General features: G+C 34.2%; 1 pseudogene; it reads right to left on the bottom strand.

The window, feature by feature from the left end:
• Nucleotides 1-14923, bottom strand: part of LOC141492190 (jhy protein homolog) — an 87766-nt pseudogene extending 72843 nt beyond the window's left edge.
• Between the last annotated feature and the right edge of the window lie 248 nt (nt 14924-15171).

Here is a 15171-nt window from a genome sequence, read left to right as displayed (position 1 = left end):
TAAGATACAATGAATATCTGACAGATTTGAACAACTGGTCATACAAGATAATATGTAAATTGAGGATCAGATTGATTTAAATAACCAATTCTATGTTTTCTGGATAGAAAGGCATAACTAGACAAATTTTTGTATAACAGAACATTTGAAAATGACTGGATTTAGCAAATCTAAATAAATAAGTACATAAATATTAAAGTATGGTTATCAAAAAGATATTAGGTTTAGACCAACTCCTTCCTGCCTGTATATAATTAATTAGAAATGAATATAGATAGTTGCCACTGAGAATCCCAGTGTCAATCAAACTCAGAAAAGCAATTCCTTTTACTTGAATAACAAAGGGGTTTCTCTGCAGAAACCATAGGACTAAACATAATTTATGCATTGCTTCTCATTTTTGTTTTGTTTTTTTTATCAATTCCATTTCCTTCTGAGTTGCACAAGATCCTGAGAAAATAAGCAACTGAGCTATACATTGGTTCTCATTTATGTAACTATCATCATTATTAGCATTTACTATTGCAATTGATAAAAATTCCCCCCTCACATGCATTACCAAAGGTATGATGTTAGTGTACTCCAGATTTGGTGGAGCTAGAATGATTGCAAACTCCTTATCCATTAATCGTAAAGGATGAATAGGCACCTCAGTACAAGCATGTGGAGGTGCCCTAAATTTACCATCACTTTTGACCTGCAATATTTTTGTATGGGTCGGCTTGCTGCCATTGCTGCATACTGATTTTTCCAGGCCATCCCCTGCTGCTCCCGAATTGGCATACCCCAGGATTGTTTTTGAGCTGCTAGGAGAGTGCCCCTTTCCCTGTTTAAATTTCCCTGTTTACATTCTGATGCCCACTTTCCTATCCTTTTACACTTTGGGCATGGAGTTTTTGGACAATGTGCCCTGACTATTTTGACACTCTTATAATCTTTCTTTAAATGTCCAGATTTTCCACAAAGCAAATCCATTTCCCTTTATCCCTCACTTGTATATTAGCAAATGTCTCTGTCATCATTTCTGCATGATACACCTGAGACCCTACTCAGTCACATGTTTGAATCATTTCTTTAATGGTGAGATCTCTTCTTGAGCCAATCATTGCTTTCTGACAATCAGCATTCGCATTAGCCCATGCTGATTTTTTTTTATTAATATATCTATTCCTGCTTCATTTCCAAAAGTTCTCTCTACTGCTTCCTGCAACCAGGCAAATAAATCTACAAAAGCCTCATCATTTCTTTGTCTGATAGTTGCAAATGGTTCTTTGTTTTCATTTTGTATTGGGATACATCCCCATGTATTCTTTACATAGGTGGCAATTCTTTCATATGCTTCTACCCCATAATTTAACTGATCTGCATTGTTGGTAAATTGACCTGTGACACTTAATTGTTCATAATATATAGTGACATTGGGACCTTGTGCATGCCTCAAAGCCATCTCTCTGCACTGTTCTACAAATTCTGTCATCCAAAAGAGGTGACAGGTGATAAACATGCCTTATGTGCTTCCAATCAGTGGGTGTTAATATGGAGTATGTAAGATTATCCACTTGTAACTGGAAAAAGGTGAGCTCACTTCATGTTCCCCCACAGCCTTCTTCAAGTTTCTGACTGCCTTTATGTCTTTGGCTCATATCTTCGCCTAAGGATTCCTGGATTAAAAGGATCCAGCTCCTCAACAACAGGATATAACTGAAACTCTGCCCCTAGATCCCTAAAACTGTGATCCTTGTTTCCTGACCTTTTTAATCACCTCTTGTAATGCTCACATTTCTCCCTAGATGGTGCTGTAGAAGTAATCCAAGCCTTTCTTGATAATATTCAGTTTCTTTTTCTTTGGTCCTTGGAGGAGGAAGATATAGCCTGCTTTTACTTTTGATTTTCCCCATGCTTCTTTGTTCTAACTTCCTTAGATTAGGATAAATACTAAGTATTTGATACATCCTTGGTGGTGAGCTCAGACCTCTATCTTCTTCCTCCTTCTCCGAAGTTCAGCAAATGACGTATTTTACTTTAAAATAATAGAAGTTCTCAAGTCCATTTTTATTAGATTGTACATAATAAAAACTGTTAGAGGAACTTCTTCAGGTTTGTTTCTCTGATATTCTGAAATCCATCCCCCCCCCCCCCCCAATTTTCCATCTGTCTGGATCCAGACTCCCTTCTTCATGTAACCAAGGGGATACTTTTTCTGCTACTTCTAGGAATTCCCTAATCTTTTTAAGCATTACCATGCATCCTTTTCCTTTTATCATTTTATGTATGATTCTGATATAACTGTCCCTTTCAGATACTCCTAGTTTCTGCCCCATGATAACAGCTACCCTGTTAGCTCTTCAAAGTCTTCACTCTGGGATATCACTTGGAAGCTATTTCCCCTCTCTTATATGATAGCCCAAAGTCTCAGTCCTTTCATATGTGGTTCTGATTGGTCCTTCTCCTGGACTCTGATGAGGTGGTCTGAAATCAGCTTATTTCAGCCTTCAAGCCCCACATTTGGGCGCCATTTGTTGTGTGCCAGCTGGCTCATCTGTTACTTGCAACTATTGTAACTTATTGCTTGACTCAGTCCAACTGAAGTCAAGTTCTCAGGTGAGTGTTGAAGAGGCTGGAGACAAAGCTGGCATGTTATCTGCTTATTTAGCATCAAGCAGGAGTTTAAATACACTTTATAGTTTTGGTTTCCTCCTATATACATGACATTCTCCAAAGAGTCAATAATACAATGCTTCCAAGCTCATGGACAGTAGATGATCAGTGAATTCAGAAAGTATACTTGCTCAGTCTTAGTACTCTCACACAGTATTCCAGGAGTTTCCAAACAGGCAGAACAGATAAGAAGATCCAAAGAGCCAACCCAGAAAAATTATGCTAAGAGTGTACCTGGTCAAGAGGACTGCTAGGCCATTCCCAGTCACACAATGACCTCTCTGTCACCCTCAATAATCCCTTAGAGTAATCTTCAGTGTTGGAGGGATTGTTAATAACAAGTACATTACTGCATTATTGGTGGATTTGCGAATTAGTACAATGATTTTGGAAAAGTACCTTAAATTATGCAAAGAATATTTGGACCCACTGACTCAAAGATTGCCATCGTGATATATACATTAAGAATGTAAAAAAAAAAAGAAACCTGAAAATACATTGAGTGGGATAATTTATGGTGAGGTTCTCTCAGGGTTTAAAAAAATAAAATCTTGCATTTCAAGGGAACCAAGACATCCAGGTTTTGCAATAAATCTCTTTTGCTAACTGAGGCACTGCCTCAGAGAAATCTTCTTTTTCTAATCAAAACAATTATGAAAGTCATCAGGACCTATAAATTAAGAGGGACCAATAACAGGTCACCTCACCATTTGGAGAGATACATATTTTGAAAATATTATATTCTATTATTTGCATCCATTGGAAGACTTACATGAACTGATGCAAAGTAAAATGAGAATGATCAGACAAACACTGTGTATAGTTTATTGCACTATTTTATGACAACATTGTATGATGATATACTGTGAATGAATTATCTATTTTCAGTGACACAATGTTTCAAAATAATTACAAGGATTTTTTCATTTTTTTAATTTTTTTTAGGTTTTTGCAAGGCAAATAGGGTTAAGTAGCTTGTCTCAGGCCACACAGCTAGGTAATTATTAAGTGACTGAGGCTGGATTTGAACTCAGGTACTCCTGACTCCAGGGCTGGTGTTTTATCCACTGTATCATCTAACCACCCCATTTGCAAGCACTTTTGACGAGAAAAATTTCTCATTAAATTTTCTATAATGGGGGGGGAATTAATGATGGTAACTTAATGTAGATCAAAACATGTTTTAAAAAGCTTTATTGCTATTGCTTTTATTTCTATTTTGTTTTTTTTGTCCGACCTTTCTTTTGCAACATGGTAGTATTGCACATGTAAAATCTATATCACAAGCTTTTGCTTCCTCAAAGAAGATGGAGTTGGGAGGCAGAGAGAGATTTTGTATGTCAAATTGTATTTTTTACAAAATAATGTTTGAAATTGTTTACCTATAATTGAGTGAAAAAATTAAATGTAAAAAAAAGATGAATTAATGGGGCAATTAAGTGGTGCAGTTGATAGAGCACAGGTTCTGGATTCAGGAGAACCTGAGTTCAAATCTAAGCTCAGAAATTTAATAATTACCAGTTGTGTGACCCTGGGCAAGTCACTTAACCCCATTGCCTTGCCAAAAAAAAAGATGAATTAAGAAAGACTTCCTGAAAAAGGTTGAGTTTAAATAAATGTCAAAGAAATATAGAAAAGATAGAACTTATAGATAAGGAACAGAAGGCCTTGAAAATCTCCATATGAATGGTGAATGGTCTTGGATATCGAGACCATATTTGTACAAATGATTCATTTTGAAACCTTTTTTTATCAAATTTTTAAAAAATCAAAGTAAATTATTTTCTTTCAATATTTGGTAGATAATATGTCCTATTTTAGGAAAAGCAGGAAGAAAAAGATTCACTGGAGATAGATTACGATGAAGTTTAAGGTACACAATGGATTGTTGTTTAGATTACCAAGTGTAATAGTTTATATGGAAAAAAAGAAAAGGACACAGAACAGATATTTGTTGGATATTCATGGTTTGACTGCACCAAAAAAGTACCAGTAATTGTTTCTTTTATGTAGTACAAAAATATCTTTTGAAAGAGCCTTTGATCTGGATCAGTTTTGGGTAAATTTTCTTAATATCACCATTGACACATATCACCAAGAATCTTATTTATTTCAAAGAAAAGAAATTGTGTTTTAGAGACCACAATACTGAATGGGATTGCCATTTCATGATCCCTTCTTGACTTCCTGGATTTTAGCATAAATTCTTATTTGTATTCTCATGTTGGAAAATTTTCTTCTGCCTATCCTTTACAATCCCTATTCCTATTAGAATTTTTTTTTCCTAGACATCCTTCTAATCTTAGGGATTACTCAATTCTACCATCCTTCGTTTGTGTCTTTACACCTCTCGAGACTATCTAAATTTTGCCTTCAATGATTCATATAGAAACTTCACCTCATTCACATTCTATTTAACTACCTTTTCTGAACTTTCTTTTTTTTCCATGGTTACTTTTATTTTATATTTTAAAGAAAGATTTTATTTATTTTGAGTTTTACAATTTTTTTTCCCATTCTTGCTTCCCTCCACCCCCCAGAAGGCATTCTGTTAGTGTTTGCATGGGCTCCATGTTATACATTGATCTCAGATGAATGTGATGACAGAGGAATCATAACTTTAAGAAAGAAATATAAAATATGAGATGGAGAAATTAAATTATAATATAATGTTTTTTCTAGTTTGGTGGTAATAGTCTTTGGTCTTTGGTCAAAGTTCATAATTCTTTCTCTGGATATAAATGTCTCTATTGCAGATAGACCAAAATTGTTGCACTGAAGGGATGAGCAAGTCTTGCATTATCCCCTGCATTGCCCATTTGCTGAAAACTGAAGGTACAATTAAACTTCATGCTATCAACTGATCATGGTCACATTTGGAAATGTTCCTTTTTATTGACTATATGCATTTTTCCTCTAGCTTTCAAAAATCTCTTATGATAACACTAAATTTATTGAATTATGTATATATATATATGCATTCTCTCAATAGCTACTAAAATATTATGGGACATATTATCTGGGAAGAAGAGCAAATATTTAGAAAATTTGAGATCATATTTACATTTATACATATAAAATAAAATAGGTCACTAAATATTTTAGATAAGTTACATATTGCAGTGATGGTAATCATATTCAATAATGCTAAACACTTGAATTAAGAAATATTATACTTTACTAAATCATTAAGATATTTTCATTTTAAAGTGTTTTTGAGGATATACTTTTTTTCTTTATTGGAAATCTTTCAATTTCTTTTTTAGTTTTCTTTCTTAGGATAATGATTTCAATTAAATCTTACAAGTTTGAAACTAAAAGAGGTTTTTTTAGCTTTTTGCAAAGCAATGGAGTTAAGTGGTTTGCCCAAGGCCACACAACTATGTAATAATTAAGTGTCTGAGGCAAGATTTTAATTCAGGTACTAATGACTCCAGGACTGGTGCTCTATCCACTGCTCAACCTGCCCCCCCCAATTAAAAGAGAATTTTAAGAGTTATAGAATAAAAATATGCCATTTTAGACATGAATAATGAGGATAACAGAGGTTTGCTAGCTTGTCCAATACTATTGATCAAAGTAATAGGAGATTTAATATTAGCTCTGCAGCCTTATGACTCTCTAAAAATTTGTACTATAAAGATACCATAAATAACTCTTTGGTACTGAAAAGAAAAGAAAAGAAAAGAAAAGAAAAGAAAAGAAAAGAAAAGAAAAGAAAAGAAAAGAAAAGAAAAGAAAAGAAAAGAAAAGAAAAGAAAAGAAAAGAAAAACCTTTCTCAATTAAATTACATAATTTCTACTTTACATTTTGGGCCAAAGGATGAGAAAATAATTCAGGAAACCACAAAATAGTACAATTCTATCTTGTTAAATTTCATATTGAAAATACAAGTATGAAAATCTTATAAAAATTATTTTTAAAAATTGATTTTAATTCATTTAAATATGATTATGTAACAAAATCAAAATGATGGGAACCAAGAGAACATTGTACACATTACCAACAGTGTTGTCTTAAGAAAAAACTTTAAATGACTAAGATATTTTGACTATTATAAATAGCCAAATTAAATGCCAAGGGCATGTGCAGGAAAATTTTATCTTCATCCTGCAAAAGAGCTAATAAATAGATGTTTGACATATTATGTATTGGATGGTTTAACATGGAGGGAAGAAAAAAGTTACTTAGATTTATTAACTATTTAAAGGAAATAGCAAGTTTTTAAAGAAAGATTTTATTTATTTTGAGTTTTACAACTTTTACCCATTCTTGCCTCCCTCCCTGCACCCGCCACAGAAGGCATTCTGTTAGTATTTACATGGGTTCCATGTTATACATTGATCTCAGATGAATGTGATGACAGAGGAATCATATCCTAAAGGAAGAAAAATAAACTATGCAATAGTAAAATTGCATAATATAACACTTTTTTTTCTAATTTGACAATTAATAGTCTTTGGTCATTGTTCAGAGTCCATAATTCTTTCTCTGGATACAGATGCTATTTCCCATTGCAGATAGGTCATAATTGTCCTTGATTGTTGCACTGAAGGGATGGACAAGTCCATCAGGGTTGATCATCACCACCACGTTGCTGTTAGTATGTGCAATGTTTTTCTGGGTCTGCTCATCTTGCTCAGCATAATTTCATGCAAATCTTTTTAGGATTCCCTGAATTCCCATCCCTCCTGTTTTCTAATAGAACAATAGTGTCCCATGACATACATAATACCACACTTTTGTTAAGCCATTCACCAATAGAAGGACATTCACTTAATTTCCAATTTTTTGCCACCACATAGAGGGCTGGTATATATTTCTAGTAGTTTTTTGTACAAGTGATGTTTCAACCCTTTTTTGTCATCTCTTCTGGGTACAGACCCAGTAGTGATATTTCTGGGTCAAAGTGTATGTACATTTTGTTGCCCTTTGGGCATAATCCCAAATTGTTCTGCAGAAAGTTTGAATGAGGGTAAACTAGGTGGGCAAGTGGGTAGAATAGCATTCCTGGAATCAGGAGTACCTTATTTCAAATCTGGCCTCAGACACTTAATAATTACATAGCTGTGTGCCTTTGGGCAATCCACTTTAACCCCATTTGCCTTGCAAAAATTAAAAAAAAGTTGGATGAGTTTATAGGTCCACCAACAACGTATTAGTGTTCCAGATTTCCCATAACCCTTTCAACATTGCTCTTTGTCCTTTCTAGTCATATTGAGAGGTGTGAGATGGTATCTCAGTGACACTTTAATTTACATTTCACTAATAAGCAATGATTTGGAGCAATTTTTCATATGACTATGGATTGCATTGATTTCCTCAGCTGTAAATTGCCTTTGCATATCCTTTGACTAGTTGTTAATTGGGGGAATGTCTTGGTTTATTTAAAATTTGACTCAGTTCATTATATATTGTAGAAATGAGTCCTTTGTCAGAAATAGTAGTTGCAAAAATTGTTTTCCAATTTACTACATTTCTTTTGATCTTGGTTACAGTGCTTTTGTGTGTGCAAAATCTTTTCAATTTAATGTAGTCAAAATTATCTAGTTGGACTTGAATGATGTTCTCTATCTCTTTCTTGGTCATAGACCTTTTCTGTTTCCATATATCTAACAGGTAAAGTATTCCCTGATCTTCTAGTTTGCTTATAATACTGTTTATTTATGTCTAAATTCTGTATCCATTTGGTTCTTATCTTGGTATATGATGTGAGGTGATGGTCTAATCTAAGTTTCTTTCATACTCACTTCCAATTTTCCCCACAGTTTTTACTGAAGAGAGTTTTTATCCCAATAATTGGATACTTTGGGTTTATCAAACAGCAGATTACTATAATCATTTCCTGCTGTTGCACCTAGTCTATTCCAGTGACCCACAACTCTGTTTCTTAGCCAATAACAGACAGTTTTGAGGACTGATACATTATAATAAAATTGTAGATCTGGTAAGGCTAAGTCACCTTCTTTTGCACTTTTTTTCATTGAATCCTTGGCAATTCTTGACTTTTTATTTCTCCATATGAATTTGCTGATAACTTTTTCTAATTCATTAAAGTAATTTCTTTGGAATTTTGATTGTTAGGGCATTAGACACGTAGTTTAGCTTTGGCAGAATTGTCATTTTTATTATATTAGCTCAACCTATCCTATCACTGCACAGTTGGTGTTTGCCAAGGTATTTAAATCTGATTTTATTTGAGTGAGAAGAATTTTGTAATTGTTTTCAAAGAGTTTTTGAGTCTCTCTTGGCAGGTAGAGTCCCAGGTATTTTATTTTGTCTGAGGTCATTTTGAATGAGATTTCTCTTTTTTAGCTCTTTCTGCTGTATCTTGGTTGTCATATATAGAAATGTGGAGGAATGATGAGGGTTTATTCTATATCCTGCTACTTTGCAAAAGTTGCTCATTATTTCTAGTAGTTTTTTAGATGACCTTTTGGTATTCTCTAGGTACACCATCATATCATCTACAAAGAATGAGCATTTTGTCTCTTCCTTCCCTGTTCTAATTCCTTCCATTTCTTTTTCTTCTTTTATTGCTGAGGCTATCATTTCCAATATGATATGGAATAGTAGTGGTAACAATGGGCACCCTTGTTTCACCCCTGATTTTACTCAAAATGCCTCTAGCCTCACTGAATTACATATAAAGCTTGTTGATTATTTCAGGTAGATATAGCTTATTATTTTTTTTAAAGAATGAATTTATTTATTTTTAGTTTTACAATTTTACCCTATTCTTGCTTCCCTCCCCCCACTCCCCACAGAAGGCATTCTGTAATTGCTTGCATTGGTCCATTGGTAATCATTCATCTCAGTTGAATGTGATGACAGAGAATTCATATCCTTAGGGAAGAAAAATAAAGTATGAGATTATAAAAAATTACATAATAATATAATGCTTTTTCCCCTAATTTCATGGTAAAAGTCTTTAGTCTTTGTTCAAAGTCCATAATTCTTTCTCTGGATATAGATGGTATTCTCCATTGCAGATAGCTTAAAATTGTTCCTGGTTCTTGCACTGAAGCAGTGATCAAGTCCATCAGGGTTCATCATCACCTCCATGTTTCTGCTAGGGTGTACAATGTTTTTCTGGTTTTTCTCTTCTCGCTCAGCATCAGTTCATGCATATCTTTCCAGGATTCCCTGAATTCCCATTTCTCTTGGTTTCTAATAGAACAGTAGTGTTCCATGACATATATACATACATATATATATATATATATATATATATATATATATATACACACACACACACAACACACACACACACACACACACACACACACACACATTCTGAAGGACATTCACTTAATTTCCAAATTTTTGCCACCATAACCAGGGCTGCTATAAATATTTTTGTGCCCCCTTTTTTATCATCCCTTCAGGGTAAAGATCCAGTAGTGGTATTGCTGGGTCAAAGGGTATACACGTTTTTGTTGCCCTTTGGGCATAATCCCAAAATGATCTCCAGAAAGGCTTGATGAGATCACAGCTCCACCAACAATGCATTAGTGTCCCAGATTTCCCACATCCTTTCCAACAATTATTGTCCTTTCTAGTCATGTTGGCCTGCCTGAAAGTTGTGAGGTGGTATCTCAGAGATATTTTAATCTACTTTTCTCTAATAAGCAATGATTTGGAGCAATTTTTCATATGACTTTGGATTGCTTTGATTTCCTCAGCTATAAATTGTCTTTGCATATCCTTTCACCAGTTGTCAAATGGGCAATGGCTTATTTTTCTGAAAATTTGCCTCAGAACTCTGTATATTTAAAGAAATGAGTCCTTTGTCAGAAATAGTAATTGCAAAAATTGTTTCACAATTCATTACATTTCTTTTGCTCTTGGTTACAGGGTTTTGTTTGTGCAAAAGCCTTTTAAGTTAATGTATTCAAAATTATCTAGTTTGTTTCGATGATGTTCTCCATCACTTTCTTGGTCATAACCTATTTCCTTTCCATAGATCTGACAGGTAAACTACTCATTGATCTTCTAGTTTGCTTATAATATTGTGTTTTATGTCTAAATCCACTATCCATTTGGATCTTATCTTGGAATAGGATGTGAGGTGGTGGTCTAATCTAATTTTCTTCCATACTAACTTCCAATTTTCCCAGCAGTTTTTATCAAAGAGAGAGTTTTTATCCCAATAGGTTTATCAAACAGCAGATTGCTATAATCCTTTCCTGCAATGATACTACTTATTTTTCTAAGTAAAAAAAAAAAACACTTATTCCTATACTCTCTAGTGTTTTTATTTGGAATTGGTGCTGTATTTTATCAAAAGCTTTTTCAGGGGCTGCTAGGTGGCATTGTGGATAAAGCACTGGCCTTGGAGTCAGGAGTACCTGGATTCAAATCCAGTCTCAGACACTTAATAATTACCTAGCTGTGTGGCCTTGGGCAAGCCACTTAATCCCATTTGCCTTGCAAAAACCTAAAAAAAAGCTTTTTCAACATCTATTGGTATGATCATATGATTGCTGATAGGTATGTTTTTGATATAATTAATTATACTAACAGGTTTCCTAATATTGAATCAACCCTGCATTCCTGGGATAAATCCTACTTGATCATAATATATTATCTTAGTGATAAATTGTAATCATTTTGCTAAGATTTTATTTAAGATTTTTTTCATCTATATTCATCAGGGAGATAGGTCTACAATTTTCTTTCTCTGTTTTAACTCTTCCTGGTTTAGGTATCAGCACCATATTGGTGTCATAGAAAGAGTTAGGCAGAGTTCCATCTTCACCTATTTTTCCAGAGAGTTTTTATAGAATTGGAAGCAATTGATCCTTAAATGTTTGATAGAATTCACTTTTGAATCCATCAGGCACTGGAGTTTTATTCTCAGTGAGTTCAATAATGGTTTGTTGAATTTATTTTTTCGGAGATAGGGTTATGTAAGTTTTCAATTTCCTTTTCATTTAATCTGGGCCACTTATATTTTTGTAAACATTTTTCTATTTCACTTAGATTGTCAAATTTATTGACATAGAGTTGGGCAAAATACTCTGAAATATTACTTTAATTTCTTCCTCTTCGGTGGTGATTTTACCTTTTTCATTTATGATTCTAGCAATTTGATTTTCTTCTTTCTTTTTTTAATTAGATTGACCAGATGTCTATCAATTTTCTTGTTTTTTTCATAAAACCAGATCTTGGTTTTATTTATAATTTCAATAGTTTCCTTGCTTTCAATTTTGTTAATTTGTCCTTTAATTTTTAGAATTTCTAATTTGGTATGTAATTGGGGGTTTTTAATTTGTTTTTTCTCTAATTTTTTAAGTTGAATATTTGGTTCATTGATTTGTTCATTATCTAATTTATTCTGGTAAGCATTTAAAGACAAAATATATCCCCTAACAGCTGCCTTGAGTGTATCCGATAGGGTTTGGTATGTTGTATCATTATTGTCTTTTCCTAGGATGAAATAATTAATTCTTTCTATAATTTGTTGCTTGATCTACTCATTCTTTAAAATGAGGTTATTTAGTTTCCAATTAATTATGGGTCTATATCTCCTTGACCCAGCATTGCATATGATTTTTATTGCATTATGATCTGAGAAAGATGTATTGACTATTTCTGTTTTTCTGCAATTGATCACTAGGTTTTTATGTCCTAGTACATGGTCAATTTTCTTTTGTAAGTGCCATGTACTAAAAAAAAATGTATATATATTCCTCTCTATCCCCAATTTCCTCCATAGGTCTATGATATCTAGGTTTTCTAACCATCTCTTTACCACTTTAACTTCCTTCTTGTTTATTTTATGATTTGATTTATTTAAATCTAGAAATGCGATGTTGAGGTCTCCCACTAGTAGTTTTGCTCTCTAGTCTTTCTGTTGCTCTTTCAACTTCTCCTCTAAGAATTTGGGTGCTGTCCTATTGGGTGCATACACATTTTGCATTGAAATTGTTTTATTGTATATGGTAACTTTTCGGAGGATATTGTTTCCTTCCTTATATCTTTTAAGTCTATTTTTTCAGCTGCTTTGTCCATGCTTTTTTCACTTCAGCTGAAGCAAAATATATTTTGTTCCATCCTTTTACCTTTACTCTATATGTATCTCTCTGTTTCAAATGAGTTTTTTGTAAACAGCATATTGTAGGATTCTGGTTTTTAACCCACTCTGCTATTCACTTACTTTTTAAGGGAGAGTTCATCCAATTCATATTCAAATTTATAATTACTAACTTTTTATTGTCCTCCATGTTGTATTTTCCCCCTTTATACATATTCCCCAGTATTTTGTTTCTGAATACCACCACCTTCAGTGTGTTTGCCCTCTTATATCAACCACCCTCCCCTTTTTTTTCCCTTTCCCTTTTTTCCTTCTTCCCTTCCTTCTGTTATTTCCCCTTTATTTCCCCCTCCCTGTCCTGCCCATCATTTTCACCTTTTAATACTTGAAAGGTAAAATTAGTTTCTTAACTGGATTAAGTATCTAAGTTAACTTTAAGCCAAGTCTTATGAGATGAAGATTCAGGTGTTTCTCACCTCCTCCCTTCTTTCTGTCAATAACAATAGGTCTTTTTTGCCTCTTGATGTAATGAGATTTACCCCATTCAGTCTCCCTCCAAAGTCCCTTCTGCTTACCCTCCCTCTTTTTAAGGAGGTATTAATTTTAAATCATTGTATCTGAGTCGCAAAAAAGCCATCACTTCTGGGTCTGCCTATTCTCTCTAATAGAGTTACAATTCTCAAGAGTTATGAGACTCTTTCTCCCATGTGGGTATATAGTTTCATCTTATTAGATAGCAGTTTTTTATTTACCTTTTCATGTGTCTCCTGATGTCCACATTTTTCTATTTAGCTTTAGTCTTTTCATCATTAAATGTCCATTGTTTCCCTGGAAGAGAAGACTCAGCTTCTTGGCTGCTTTCCAAGATTCCTTGCTCTTCAGAATATCTCATTCCAAGTCCTTTGATTCCCTTAATATTACTGGGGCCAATCCTGCATAATCCTTACTGTGACTCCTTGGTATTTAAATTTTGTCTTTCTAGCTTCTTGCAGGATTTTTTTTCTTTTATCTGATAGTCCTTAAATTTGGCCACAACATTCCCTGGTGCTTTCATTTTAGGATCTCTTTCTGGAGGAGATCTATTCTTCCAATGATGTATTCTTCCAATAACTATTTTGCCCTCTGGTTCCATAATATCAGAGCAATTTTCCATCACTAAATCCTGTAATATTAAGTACAGACTTTTTATCTTCAATCTACTCAGAAAGACCAATATTTCCAAGATTCTCCCTTCTCAAACTATTGTTGAGGTCAGTGATTTTGCTGATGAGGCATTTTACATCTTTTCTATTTTTTTCTATCTTTTGGTTTTGTTTAACATAATCTTGTTGTCTCATGAAGTCATTAGTTTCCACCAATTCCATTCTTTTTTTTAGAGGGCATCTTTCTTCATTTATCTTTTTCAACTCCTTTTATCCTTGGTCCATTCTATTTTTGAAGGATTTTGCTATTTGCCCAAATGTATTTCTGAGAGAATCATTTCCTTTTTTCATTAGCCCAGTTGAAGGTCTGAGAAAATTACTCTCATTTTATATTTGTCCAATTGTATTTTCCAAGAATTTGTTTTCTAGTTGCATAATGAAAATTTTCTCTTGCAATGTGTTAATTTTCTCATGAGTTTCTTTTCTTTTTAAACTCCTTCCTGAATTCTTCAAGGAAGTCTTTCTGGGCGGAAGACCAATTCATATTCTCCTCAGCAGTGCTATATCTCTCTGAGTTAGAATCTGTCTCTTCTAAATATTTCTCCATGGGCCCCCCCTTTTCTCTGACCATTTTTCTTCTTGTGTTGGGGAGATTGGCTCTCAGAGGTTTGCTTTTGAAGATCCTAGTGGCTTTGATCACTTGGCTTAGTAATTCCAAGGGCCAGCCACTAAGGACTGCTGTTTTATTTCCCTGTATTGAGGTCCTCAGCAACAGGGAGAGGGAGTTAATCTCTTTCTATTGAGTGGACTATGTTGCCCACTATGTTGGGGGTGGTGGTGGTGTGAGTTGTTTATTGTTTGTTCTGGGCAAAGAGCACTATTGAAAGTGTGCTACTCAGGACCCTGGCCCAGCTGGGTGTTCTCCAGGTATTCTCTAAGACTCTGTGCTGGAACTCACCCTCCTGTAGCTCTTCGCCCCCTATCCAAAGACTCTGCTGCTAAAACTGGATCTTGCACCCTCCACTCACCAAAGACTCCAGGGTTGAGGCTGACCCTCTGGTTTTGCCCAACTGCTGTCCCCATCTCTGATCTTGTCTCCTGGTTCACACATGGTCCCCTTAGACAGATCTTCTTGGTAGGTGTTCTTCTCCTAGCTTCTCTATTTGGGTTTTGTTGATTGAATTTCTGTTAAGAGGTTTCTCTCATGTTATTTCTGAGAGGAAAGAGAGAGCACCTATCACAGTGCCTGTCTTCTCTCTGCTATTTTTGTCAGAAGCTCACAAATATTATTTTTGAAAGAGCCACATCAATCTAAATTTATTTCTATGTAA

Source organism: Macrotis lagotis, chromosome 6 (assembly GCF_037893015.1).
Source record: "Macrotis lagotis isolate mMagLag1 chromosome 6, bilby.v1.9.chrom.fasta, whole genome shotgun sequence".
Taxonomy (NCBI): domain Eukaryota; kingdom Metazoa; phylum Chordata; class Mammalia; order Peramelemorphia; family Peramelidae; genus Macrotis; species Macrotis lagotis.
This window is presented reverse-complemented; position numbering and strand designations above follow the sequence as displayed.